This window comes from Brienomyrus brachyistius, chromosome 2 (genome assembly GCF_023856365.1).
Source record: "Brienomyrus brachyistius isolate T26 chromosome 2, BBRACH_0.4, whole genome shotgun sequence".
NCBI lineage: Eukaryota > Metazoa > Chordata > Actinopteri > Osteoglossiformes > Mormyridae > Brienomyrus > Brienomyrus brachyistius.
In genome coordinates, this window is record NC_064534.1 from 41606576 (window position 1) to 41619456 (window position 12881).

Here is a 12881-nt window from a genome sequence, read left to right on the forward strand (position 1 = left end):
GAGAGAAGAGGCCGTCAATGTTTGAATGTAGAAAATTGTTCTGGCTGCAGCCTGCAGTATGGACTTGTTGGTGTGTGTAGCTCCCAGTGTTCTGACAGCGCGACGTTTTGGGGAAGCATGTGATTCAGCAGCTACCAGTGGGCTTCGTGCGGCGGAGATTTTGTGGCTGTTAGCGGAGTTGATAACAGAAGGTCATTAAGAGAAGCCTGCATGCGGTAGGCAAAGGAGTAATGTTTGCCGGCGGGGGGCGTGCGGCGATTAACCTGTGCGGTAGTGAAAAGGACTTAAAGAGAAGGAAGTGTGCGGATGCGGAAAGAATGGAATAATTGTGGTAGGCTGCCGGCTGAGTAGTTTGGTGAATGTTTGGTGTGGGTGCGGTGCTGCCGATTGGATGGTGGTGCTGCAGTGTGAGTCAGATAAAAAAAAAAAAAAAACAGGAGTAGGATCCAATGGGAATAACTGGCATGTATAGACGCGTGTAATGCAAAAGGGCTATTTTTGGTAGCATCTCTCGCTTACGGCCATACCTCCCTGAATGCGCCCGATCGCGTCTTATCTCGGAAGCTAAGCAGGCTAGGGTCTGGTTAGTACTTGGATGGGAGACCACCTGGGAATACCAGGTCCTGTAAGCTTTTCTCACTTTTACTTTATACAGGGGGCGCTCCACTTCACGATTAATTTAAATCTATCACTCCCCTTCCATTTTACTATTTTATATATATATTTTTATTTTCTCTCTTTCATAAAGGCAGCTTTTACACACGTTTTACTCTAAATACTGCCTGGTAATTCTAGGTGCTGTAAGCTGTTCGTGCCTTTATTCCACCAGGGCACGATCTTCTCACAAACTTGAAGACTGTCACTCCCCATTCACGTTTTACAACTTATTGTTAATAATAAAGAGACAGCTTTTTACACACAGTTTTAAACAAAGTACTGATATAATTCCTCTTCAACTCACCGCTTTGTTTTCTATGCAAAAACCACTTCGCCAGAGAAGACTTGATATTCTTGGCATAGCAAGGTCTGCTCTTCTCCTCCTTTCAAAACTTGCTAAAAGCTGTATTTAAAAGAGCAGGTTGGCCGGGGTAATTCACACCCTTCAATGCCAGCTTAATGTTTAGGTTAGTGGGAATCACAGAGGAATTAGGGATGGAAACTTCTTTGTTGATGGTAGAAGCGGTCTGGTGAATTTTTAGAGAGAAGAGGCCGTCGATGTTTGAATGTAGAAAATTGTTCTGGCTGCAGCCTGCAGTATGGACTTGTTGGTGTGTGTAGCTCCCAGTGTTCTGACAGCGCGACGTTTTGGGGAAGCATGTGATTCAACAGCTACCAGTGGGCTTCGTGCGGCGGAGATTTTGTGGCTGTTAGCGGAGTTGATAACAGAGGGTTGTTAAGAGAAGCCTGCATGAGGTAGGCAAAGGAGTAATGTTTGCCGGCGGGGGACGTGCGGCAATTAACCTGTGCGGTAGTGAAAAGGAGTTAAAGAGAAGGAAGTGTGCGGATGCGGAAAGAATGGAATAATTGTGGTAGGCTGCCGGATGAGTAGTTTGGTGAATGTTTGGTGTGGGTCCGGTGCTGCCGATTGGATGGTGGTGCTGCTGTGTGAGTCAGATAAAAAAAAAAAAAAAACAGGAGTAGGATCCAATGGGAATAACTGGCATGTATAGACGCGTGTAATGCAAAAGGGCTATTTTTGGTAGCGTCTCTCGCTTACGGCCGTACCACCCTGAACGCGCCCGATCTCGTCTTATCTTGGAAGCTAAGCAGGCTAGGGTCTGGTTAGTACTTGGATGGGAGACCACCTGGGAATACCAGGTGCTGTAAGCTTTTCTCACTTTTACTTTATACAGGGGGCGCTCCACTTCACGATTAATTTAAATCTATCACTCCCCTTCCATTTTACTATTTTATATATTTCTTTTTTCTCTCATTCATAAAGGCAGCTTTTACACACCGTTTTACTCTAAATACTGCCTGGTAATTATAGCTGCTGTAAGCTGTTCGTGCCTTTATTCCACCAGGGCGCGATCTTCTCACAAACTTGAAGACTGTCACTCCCCATTCACATTTTACAACTTATTGTTAATGATAAAGAGACAGCTTTTTACACACAGTTTTAAACAAAGTACTGATATTATTCCTCTTCAACTCACCGCTTTGTTTTCTATGCAAAAACGACTTCGCCACAGAAGACTCGTTATTATTGGCATAGCAAGGTCTGCTCTTCTCCTCCCTTCAAAACTTGCTAAAAGCTGTATTTAAAAGAGCAGGTTGGCCGGGGTAATTCACACCCTTCAATGCCAGCTTAATGTTTAGGTTAGTGGGAATCACAGAGGAATTAGGGATGGAAACTTCTTTGCTGGTGGTAGAAGCGGTCTGGTGAATTTTTAGAGAGAAGAGGCCGTCAATGTTTGAATGTAGAAAATTGTTCTGGCTGCAGCCTGCAGTATGGACTTGTTGGTGTGTGTAGCTCCCAGTGTTCTGACAGCGCGACGTTTTGGGGAAGCATGTGATTCAACAGCTACCAGTGGGCTTCGTGCGGCAGAGATTTTGTGGCTGTTAGCGGAGTTGATAACAGAGGGTTGTTAAGAGAAGCCTGCATGAGGTAGGCAAAGGAGTAATGTTTGCCGGCGGGGGACGTGCGGCAATTATCCTGTGCGGTAGTGAAAAGGAGTTAAAGAGAAGGAAGTGTGCGGATGCGGAAAGAATGGAATAATTGTGGTAGGCTGCCGGCTGAGTAGTTTGGTGAATGTTTGGTGTGGGTCCGGCGCTGCCGATTGGATGGTGGTGCTGCAGTGTGAGTCAGATAAAAAAAAAAAAAAGAACATTAGTAGGATCCAATGGGACCAACTGGCATGTATAGAGGCGTGTAATGCAAAAGGGCTGTTTTTGGTAGCATCTCTCGCTTACGGCCATACCACCCTGAACACGCCCGATCTCGTCTGATCTCGGAAGCCAAGCAGGGTAGGGTCTGGTTAGTACTTGGATGGGAGACCACCTGGGATTACCAGGTGCTGTAAGCTTTTCTCACTTTTACTTTATACAGGGGGCGCTCCACTTCACGATTAATTTAAATCTATCACTCCCCTTCCATTTTACTATTTTATATATATATTTTTTTTTTCTCTCATTCATAAAGGCAGCTTTTACACACCGTTTTACTCTAAATACTTCCTGGTAATTCTAGGTGCTGTAAGCTGTTCGTGCCTTTATTCCACCAGGGCGCGATCTTCTCACAAACTTGAAGACTGTCACTCCCCATTCACGTTTTACAACTTATTGTTAATGATAAAGAGACAGCTTTTTACACACAGTTTTAAACAAAGTACTGATATTATTCCTCTTCAACTGACCGCTTTGTTTTCTATGCAAAAACCACTTCGCCACAGAAGACTCGATATTATTGGCATAGCAAGTTCTGCTCTTCTCCTTTCAAAACTTGCTGAAAGCTCTATTTAAAAGAACAGATTGGCCGGGGTAATTCACACCCTTCAATGCCAGCTTAATGTTTAGGTTAGTGGGAATCACAGAGGAATTAGGGATGGAAACTTCTTTGCTGGTGGTAGAAGCGGTCTGGTGAATTTTTAGAGAGAAGAGACCGTCGATGTTTGAATGTAGAAAATTGTTCTGGCTGCAGCCTGCAGTATGGACTTGTTGGTGTGTGTAGCTCCCAGTGTTCTGACAGCGCGACGTTTTGGGGAAGCATGTGATTCAGCAGCTACCAGTGGGCTTCGTGCGGCGGAGATTTTGTGGCTGTTAGCGGAGTTGATAACAGAGAGTCGTTAAGAGAAGCCTGCATGCAGTAGGCAAAGGAGTAATGTTTGCCGGCGGGGGACGTGCGGCGATTAACCTGTGCGGTAGTGAAAAGGAGTTAAAAAGAAGGAAGTGTGCGGATGCGGAAAGAATGGAATAATTGTGGTAGGCTGCCGGCTGAGTAGTTTGGTGAATGTTTGGTGTGGGTGCGGTGCTGCCGATTGGATGGTGGTGCTGCAGTGTGAGTCAGATAAAAAAAAAAAAAAACAGGAGTAGGATCCAATGGGAATAACTGGCATGTATAGACGCGTGTAATGCAAAAGGGCTATTTTTGGTAGCATCTCTCGCTTACGGCCATACCTCCCTGAATGCGCCCGATCGTGTCTTATCTCGGAAGCTAAGCAGGCTAGGGTCTGGTTAGTACTTGGATGGGAGACCACCTGGGAATACCAGGTCCTGTAAGCTTTTCTCACTTTTACTTTATACAGGGGGCGCTCCACTTCACGATTAATTGAAATCTAGCACTCCCCTTCCATTTTACTATTTTATATATATATTTTTATTTTCTCTCTTTCATAAAGGCAGCTTTTACACACGTTTTACTCTAAATACTGCCTGGTAATTCTAGGTGCTGTAAGCTGTTCGTGCCTTTATTCCACCAGGGCACGATCTTCTCACAAACTTGAAGACTGTCACTCCCCATTCACGTTTTACAACTTATTGTTAATAATAAAGAGACAGCTTTTTACACACAGTTTTAAACAAAGTACTGATATAATTCCTCTTCAACTCACCGCTTTGTTTTCTATGCAAAAACCACTTCGCCACAGAAGACTTGATATTGTTGGCATAGCAAGGTCTGCTCTTCTCCTCCTTTCAAAACTTGCTAAAAGCTGTATTTAAAAGATCAGGTTGGCCGGGGTAATTCACACCCTTCAATGCCAGCTTAATGTTTAGGTTAGTGGGAATCACAGAGGAATTAGGGATGGAAACTTCTTTGTTGATGGTAGAAGCGGTCTGGTGAATTTTTAGAGAGAAGAGGCCGTCGATGTTTCAATGTAGAAAATTGTTCTGGCTGCAGCCTGCAGTATGGACTTGTTGGTGTGTGTAGCTCCCAGTGTTCTGACAGCGCGACGTTTTGGGGAAGCATGTGATTCAACAGCTACCAGTGGGCTTCGTGCGGCGGAGATTTTGTGGCTGTTAGCGGAGTTGATAACAGAGGGTTGTTAAGAGAAGCCTGCATGAGGTAGGCAAAGGAGTAATGTTTGCCGGCGGGGGACGTGCGGCAATTAACCTGTGCGGTAGTGAAAAGGAGTTAAAGAGAAGGAAGTGTGCGGATGCGGAAAGAATGGAATAATTGTGGTAGGCTGCTGGCTGAGTAGTTTGGTGAATGTTTGGTGTGGGTCCGGTGCTGCCGATTGGATGGTGGTGCTGATGTGTGAGTCAGATAAAAAAAAAAAAAAAAACAGGAGTAGGATCCAATGGGAATAACTGGCATGTATAGACGCGTGTAATGCAAAAGGGCTATTTTTGGTAGCGTCTCTCGCTTACGGCCGTACCACCCTGAACGCGCCCGATCTCGTCTTATCTTGGAAGCTAAGCAGGCTAGGGTCTGGTTAGTACTTGGATGGGAGACCACCTGGGAATACCAGGTGCTGTAAGCTTTTCTCACTTTTACTTTATACAGGGGGCGCTCCACTTCACGATTAATTTAAATCTATCACTCCCCTTCCATTTTACTATTTTATATATTTCTTTTTTCTCTCATTCATAAAGGCAGCTTTTACACACCGTTTTACTCTAAATACTGCCTGGTAATTATAGCTGCTGTAAGCTGTTCGTGCCTTTATTCCACCAGGGCGCGATCTTCTCACAAACTTGAAGACTGTCACTCCCCATTCACATTTTACAACTTATTGTTAATGATAAAGAGACAGCTTTTTACACACAGTTTTAAACAAAGTACTGATATTATTCCTCTTCAACTCACCGCTTTGTTTTCTATGCAAAAACGACTTCGCCACAGAAGACTCGTTATTATTGGCATAGCAAGGTCTGCTCTTCTCCTCCCTTCAAAACTTGCTAAAAGCTGTATTTAAAAGAGCAGGTTGGCCGGGGTAATTCACACCCTTCAATGCCAGCTTAATGTTTAGGTTAGTGGGAATCACAGAGGAATTAGGGATGGAAACTTCTTTGCTGGTGGTAGAAGCGGTCTGGTGAATTTTTAGAGAGAAGAGGCCGTCAATGTTTGAATGTAGAAAATTGTTCTGGCTGCAGCCTGCAGTATGGACTTGTTGGTGTGTGTAGCTCCCAGTGTTCTGACAGCGCGACGTTTTGGGGAAGCATGTGATTCAACAGCTACCAGTGGGCTTCGTGCGGCAGAGATTTTGTGGCTGTTAGCGGAGTTGATAACAGAGGGTTGTTAAGAGAAGCCTGCATGAGGTAGGCAAAGGAGTAATGTTTGCCGGCGGGGGACGTGCGGCAATTATCCTGTGCGGTAGTGAAAAGGAGTTAAAGAGAAGGAAGTGTGCGGATGCGGAAAGAATGGAATAATTGTGGTAGGCTGCCGGCTGAGTAGTTTGGTGAATGTTTGGTGTGGGTCCGGCGCTGCCGATTGGATGGTGGGGCTGCAGTGTGAGTCAGATAAAAAAAAAAAAAAAGAACATTAATAGGATCCAATGGGACCAACTGGCATGTATAGAGGCGTGTAATGCAAAAGGGCTGTTTTTGGTAGCATCTCTCGCTTACGGCCATACCACCCTGAACACGCCCGATCTCGTCTGATCTCGGAAGCTAAGCAGGGTAGGGTCTGGTTAGTACTTGGATGGGAGACCACCTGGGACTACCAGGTGCTGTAAGCTTTTCTCACTTTTACTTTATACAGGGGGCGCTCCACTTCACGATTAATTTAAATCTATCACTCCCCTTCCATTTTACTATTTTATATATATTTTTTTATTTTCTCTCTTTCATAAAGGCAGCTTTTACACACCGTTTTACTCTAAATACTGCCTGGTAATTCTAGGTGCTGTAAGCTCTTCGTGCCTTTATTCCACCAGGGCGCGATCTTCTCACAAACTTGAAGACTGTCACTCCCCATTCACGTTTTACAACTTATTGTTAATGATAAAGAGACAGCTTTTTACACACAGTTTTAAACAAAGTACTGATATTATTCCTCTTCAACTCACCGCTTTGTTTTCTATGCAAAAACGACTTCGCCACAGAAGACTCGTTATTATTGGCATAGCAAGGTCTGCTCTTCTCCTCACTTCAAAACTTGCTAAAAGCTGTATTTAAAAGAGCAGGTTGGCCGGGGTAATTCACACCCTTCAATGCCAGCTTAATGTTTAGGTTAGTGGGAATCACAGAGGAATTAGGGATGGAAACTTCTTTGCTGGTGGTAGAAGCGGTCTGGTGAATTTTTAGAGAGAAGAGGCCGTCAATGTTTGAATGTAGAAAATTGTTCTGGCTGCAGCCTGCAGTATGGACTTGTTGGTGTGTGTAGCTCCCAGTGTTCTGACAGCGCGACGTTTTGGGGAAGCATGTGATTCAACAGCTACCAGTGGGCTTCGTGCGGCAGAGATTTTGTGGCTGTTAGCGGAGTTGATAACAGAGGGTTGTTAAGAGAAGCCTGCATGAGGTAGGCAAAGGAGTAATGTTTGCCGGCGGGGGACGTGCGGCAATTATCCTGTGCGGTAGTGAAAAGGAGTTAAAGAGAAGGAAGTGTGCGGATGCGGAAAGAATGGAATAATTGTGGTAGGCTGCCGGCTGAGTAGTTTGGTGAATGTTTGGTGTGGGTCCGGCGCTGCCGATTGGATGGTGGGGCTGCAGTGTGAGTCAGATAAAAAAAAAAAAAAAGAACATTAATAGGATCCAATGGGACCAACTGGCATGTATAGAGGCGTGTAATGCAAAAGGGCTGTTTTTGGTAGCATCTCTCGCTTACGGCCATACCACCCTGAACACGCCCGATCTCGTCTGATCTCGGAAGCTAAGCAGGGTAGGGTCTGGTTAGTACTTGGATGGGAGACCACCTGGGACTACCAGGTGCTGTAAGCTTTTCTCACTTTTACTTTATACAGGGGGCGCTCCACTTCACGATTAATTTAAATCTATCACTCCCCTTCCATTTTACTATTTTATATATATTTTTTTATTTTCTCTCTTTCATAAAGGCAGCTTTTACACACCGTTTTACTCTAAATACTGCCTGGTAATTCTAGGTGCTGTAAGCTCTTCGTGCCTTTATTCCACCAGGGCGCGATCTTCTCACAAACTTGAAGACTGTCACTCCCCATTCACGTTTTACAACTTATTGTTAATGATAAAGAGACAGCTTTTTACACACAGTTTTAAACAAAGTACTGATATTATTCCTCTTCAACTGACCGCTTTGTTTTCTATGCAAAAACCACTTCGCCACAGAAGACTCGATATTATTGGCATAGCAAGTTCTGCTCTTCTCCTTTCAAAACTTGCTAAAAGCTGTATTTAAAAGAACAGATTGGCCGGGGTAATTCACACCCTTCAATGCCAGCTTAATGTTTAGGTTATTGGGAATCACAGAGGAATTAGGGATGGAAACTTCTTTGCTGGTGGTAGAAGCGGTCTGGTGAATTTTTAGAGAGAAGAGGCCGTCGATGTTTGAATGTAGAAAATTGTTCTGGCTGCAGCCTGCAGTATGGACTTGTTGGTGTGTGTAGCTCCCAGTGTTCTGACAGCGCGACGTTTTGGGGAAGCATGTGATTCAGCAGCTACCAGTGGGCTTCGTGCGGCGGAGATTTTGTGGCTGTTAGCGGAGTTGATAACAGAGGGTCGTTAAGAGAAGCCTGCATGCAGTAGGCAAAGGAGTAATGTTTGCCGGCGGGGGACGTGCGGCGATTAACCTGTGCGGTAGTGAAAAGGAGTTAAAGAGAAGGAAGTGTGCGGATGCGGAAAGAATGGAATAATTGTGGTAGGCTGCCGGCTGAGTAGTTTGGTGAATGTTTGGTGTGGGTCCGGCGCTGCCGATTGGATGGTGGTGCTGCAGTGTGAGTCAGATAAAAAAAAAAAAAAGAACATTAGTAGGATCCAATGGGACCAACTGGCATGTATAGAGGCGTGTAATGCAAAAGGGCTGTTTTTGGTAGCATCTCTCGCTTACGGCCATACCACCCTGAACACGCCCGATCTCGTCTGATCTCGGAAGCTAAGCAGGGTAGGGTCTGGTTAGTACTTGGATGGGAGACCACCTGGGACTACCAGGTGCTGTAAGCTTTTCTCACTTTTACTTTATACAGGGGGCGCTCCACTTCACGATTAATTTAAATCTATCACTCCCCTTCCATTTTACTATTTTATATATATATTTTTATTTTCTCTCTTTCATAAAGGCAGCTTTTACACACCGTTTTACTCTAAATACTGCCTGGTAATTCTAGGTGCTGTAAGCTCTTCGTGCCTTTATTCCACCAGGGCGCGATCTTCTCACAAACTTGAAGACTGTCACTCCCCATTCACGTTTTACAACTTATTGTTAATGATAAAGAGACAGCTTTTTACACACAGTTTTAAACAAAGTACTGATATTATTCCTCTTCAACTGACCGCTTTGTTTTCTATGCAAAAACCACTTCGCCACAGAAGACTCGATAATATTGGCATAGCAAGTTCTGCTCTTCTCCTTTCAAAACTTGCTAAAAGCTGTATTTAAAAGAACAGATTGGCCGGGGTAATTCACACCCTTCAATGCCAGCTTAATGTTTAGGTTAGTGGGAATCACAGAGGAATTAGGGATGGAAACTTCTTTGCTGGTGGTAGAAGCGGTCTGGTGAATTTTTAGAGAGAAGAGGCCGTCGATGTTTGAATGTAGAAAATTGTTCTGGCTGCAGCCTGCAGTATGGACTTGTTGGCGTGTGTAGCTCCCAGTGTTCTGACAGCGCGACGTTTTGGGGAAGCATGTGATTCAGCAGCTACCAGTGGGCTTCGTGCGGCGGAGATTTTGTGGCTGTTAGCGGAGTTGATAACAGAGGGTCGTTAAGAGAAGCCTGCATGCAGTAGGCAAAGGAGTAATGTTTGCCGGCGGGGGACGTGCGGCGATTAACCTGTGCGGTAGTGAAAAGGAGTTAAAGAGAAGGAAGTGTGCGGATGCGGAAAGAATGGAATAATTGTGGTAGGCTGCCGGCTGAGTAGTTTGGTGAATGTTTGGTGTGGGTCCGGCGCTGCCGATTGGATGGTGGGGCTGCAGTGTGAGTCAGATAAAAAAAAAAAAAAAACCAGGAGTAGGATCCAATGGGACTAACTGGCATGTATAGACGCGTGTAATGCAAAAGGGCTGTTTTTGGTAGCATCTCTCGCTTACGGCCATACCACCCTGAACACGCCCGATCTCGTCTGATCTCGGAAGCCAAGCAGCGTAGGGTCTGGTTAGTATTTGGATGGGAGACCTCCTGGGAATACCAGGTGCTGTAAGCTTTTCTCACTTTTACTTTATACAGGGGGCGCTCCACTTCACGATTAATTTAAATCTATCACTCCCCTTCCATTTTAGTATTTCATATATATATATATTTTTTTTTTCTCTCATTCATAAAGGCAGCTTTTAGAAACCGTTTTACTCTAAATACTTCCTGGTAATTCTAGGTGCTGTAAGCTGTTCGTGCCTTTATTCCACCAGGGCGCGATCTTCTCACAAACTTGAAGACTGTCACTCCCCATTCACGTTTTACAACTTATTGTTAATGATAAAGAGACAGCTTTTTACACACAGTTTTAAACAAAGTACTGATATTATTCCTCTTCAACTGACCGCTTTGTTTTCTATGCAAAAACCACTTCGCCACAGAAGACTCGATATTATTGGCATAGCAAGTTCTGCTCTTCTCCTTTCAAAACTTGCTAAAAGCTGTATTTAAAAGAACAGATTGGCCGGGGTAATTCACACCCTTCAATGCCAGCTTAATGTTTAGGTTAGTGGGAATCAAAGAGGAATTAGGGATGGAAACTTCTTTGCTGGTGGTAGAAGCGGTCTGGTGAATTTTTAGAGAGAAGAGGCCGTCGATGTTTGAATGTAGAAAATTGATCTGGCTGCAGCCTGCAGTATGGACTTGTTGGTGTGTGTAGCTCCCAGTGTTCTGACAGCGCGACGTTTTGGGGAAGCATGTGATTCAGCAGCTACCAGTGGGCTTCGTGCGGCGGAGATTTTGTGGCTGTTAGCGGAGTTGATAACAGAGGGTCGTTAAGAGAAGCCTACATGCAGTAGGCAAAGGAGTAATGTTTGCCGGCGGGGGACGTGCGGCGATTAACCTGTGCGGTAGTGAAAAGGAGTTAAAAAGAAGGAAGTGTGCGGATGCGGAAAGAATGGAATAATTGTGGTAGGCTGCCGGCTGAGTAGTTTGGTGAATGTTTGGTGTGGGTCCGGCGCTGCCGATTGGATGGTGGGGCTGCAGTGTGAGTCAGATAAAAAAAAAAAAAAACCAGGAGTAGGATCCAATGGGACTAACTGGCATGTATAGACGCGTGTAATGCAAAATGGCTGTTTTTGGTAGCATCTCTCGCTTATGGCCATACCACCCTGAACACGCCCGATCTCGTCTGATCTTGGAAGCTAAGCAGGGTAGGGTCTGGTTAGTACTTGGATGGGAAACCACCTGGGAATACCAGGTGCTGTAAGCTTTTCTCACTTTTTCTTTATACAGGGGGCGCTCCACTTCACGATTAATTTAAATCTATCACTCCCCTTCCATTTTACTATTTTATATATATTTATATATTTTTTCTCTCATTCATAAAGGCAGCTTTTAGAAACCGTTTTACTCTAAATACTTCCTGGTAATTCTAGGTGCTGTAAGCTGTTCGTGCCTTTATTCCACCAGGTCGCGATCTTCTCACAAACTTGAAGACTGTCACTCCCAATTCACGTTTTACAACTTATTGTTAATGATAAAGAGACAGCTTTTTACACACAGTTTTAAACAAAGTACTGATATTATTCCTCTTCAACTGACCGCTTTGTTTTCTATGCAAAAACCACTTCGCCACAGAAGACTCGATATTATTGGCATAGCAAGTTCTGCTCTTCTCCTTTCAAAACTTGCTAAAAGCTGTATTTAAAAGAACAGATTGGCCGGGGTAATTCACACCCTTCAATGCCAGCTTAATGTTTAGGTTAGTGGGAATCACAGAGGAATTAGGGATGGAAACTTCTTTGCTGGTGGTAGAAGCGGTCTGGTGAATTTTTAGAGAGAAGAGGCCGTCGATGTTTGAATGTAGAAAATTGTTCTGGCTGCAGCCTGCAGTATGGACTTGTTGGTGTGTGTAGCTCCCAGTGTTCTGACAGCGCGACGTTTTGGGGAAGCATGTGATTCAGCAGCTACCAGTGGGCTTCGTGCGGCGGAGATTTTGTGGCTGTTAGCGGAGTTGATAACAGAGGGTCGTTAAGAGAAGCCTGCATGCAGTAGGCAAAGGAGTAATGTTTGCCGGCGGGGGACGTGCGGCGATTAACCTGTGTGGTAGTGAAAAGGAGTTAAAAAGAAGGAAGTGTGCGGATGCGGAAAGAATGGAATAATTGTGGTAGGCTGCCGGCTGAGTAGTTTGGTGAATGTTTGGTGTGGGTCCGGCGCTGCCGATTGGATGGTGGGGCTGCAGTGTGAGTCAGATAAAAAAAAAAAAACCAGGAGTAGGATCCAATGGGACTAACTGGCATGTATAGACGCGTGTAATGCAAAATGGCTGTTTTTGGTAGCATCTCTCGCTTACGGCCATACCACCCTGAACACACCCGATCTCGTCTGGTCTTGGAAGCTAAGCAGGGTAGGGTCTGGTTAGTACTTGGATGGAAAACCACCTGGGAATACCAGGTGCTGTAAGCTTTTCTCACTTTTACTTTATACAGGGGGCGCTCCACTTCACGATTAATTTAAATCTATCACTCCCCTTCCATTTTACTATTTTATATATATTTATATTTTTTTTCTCTCATTCATAAAGGCAGCTTTTACACACCGTTTTACTCTAAATACTTCCTGGTAATTCTAGGTGCTGTAAGCTGTTCGTGCCTTTATTCCACCAGGGCGCGATCTTCTCACAAACTTGAAGACTGTCACTCCCCATTCACGTTTTACAACTTATTGTTAATGATAAAG

The 12881-nt window shown here is 44.6% G+C and overlaps 7 non-coding genes and 4 pseudogenes across 7 annotated transcripts; all 11 read left to right on the top strand.

Annotated features, from left to right (window-relative positions):
• Positions 1 to 513: 513 nt before the first annotated feature.
• LOC125731579 (5S ribosomal RNA) lies at positions 514 to 632 on the top strand (annotated as a pseudogene).
• A 1079-nt stretch (positions 633 to 1711) lies between these two features.
• Positions 1712 to 1830, top strand: LOC125731341 (5S ribosomal RNA; annotated as a pseudogene).
• Positions 1831 to 2907: 1077 nt separating this feature from the next.
• Positions 2908 to 3026, top strand: LOC125735447 (5S ribosomal RNA). Its single transcript, XR_007394743.1, has one exon. It is a non-coding gene; the product is annotated as a 5S ribosomal RNA (ribosomal RNA).
• Positions 3027 to 4102: 1076 nt separating this feature from the next.
• LOC125731873 (5S ribosomal RNA) lies at positions 4103 to 4221 on the top strand (annotated as a pseudogene).
• Positions 4222 to 5301: 1080 nt separating this feature from the next.
• On the top strand, positions 5302 to 5420 carry LOC125731342 (5S ribosomal RNA; annotated as a pseudogene).
• Positions 5421 to 6498: 1078 nt separating this feature from the next.
• Positions 6499 to 6617, top strand: LOC125734473 (5S ribosomal RNA). Its single transcript, XR_007393783.1, has one exon. It is a non-coding gene; the product is annotated as a 5S ribosomal RNA (ribosomal RNA).
• A 1082-nt stretch (positions 6618 to 7699) lies between these two features.
• On the top strand, positions 7700 to 7818 carry LOC125734474 (5S ribosomal RNA). Its single transcript, XR_007393784.1, has one exon. It is a non-coding gene; the product is annotated as a 5S ribosomal RNA (ribosomal RNA).
• A 1078-nt stretch (positions 7819 to 8896) lies between these two features.
• LOC125734476 (5S ribosomal RNA) lies at positions 8897 to 9015 on the top strand. Its single transcript, XR_007393786.1, has one exon. It is a non-coding gene; the product is annotated as a 5S ribosomal RNA (ribosomal RNA).
• A 1078-nt stretch (positions 9016 to 10093) lies between these two features.
• Positions 10094 to 10212, top strand: LOC125736255 (5S ribosomal RNA). Its single transcript, XR_007395539.1, has one exon. It is a non-coding gene; the product is annotated as a 5S ribosomal RNA (ribosomal RNA).
• A 1081-nt stretch (positions 10213 to 11293) lies between these two features.
• LOC125735045 (5S ribosomal RNA) lies at positions 11294 to 11412 on the top strand. Its single transcript, XR_007394344.1, has one exon. It is a non-coding gene; the product is annotated as a 5S ribosomal RNA (ribosomal RNA).
• Positions 11413 to 12489: 1077 nt separating this feature from the next.
• On the top strand, positions 12490 to 12608 carry LOC125736098 (5S ribosomal RNA). The gene has a single exon (XR_007395381.1). It is a non-coding gene; the product is annotated as a 5S ribosomal RNA (ribosomal RNA).
• Positions 12609 to 12881: the final 273 nt, after the last annotated feature.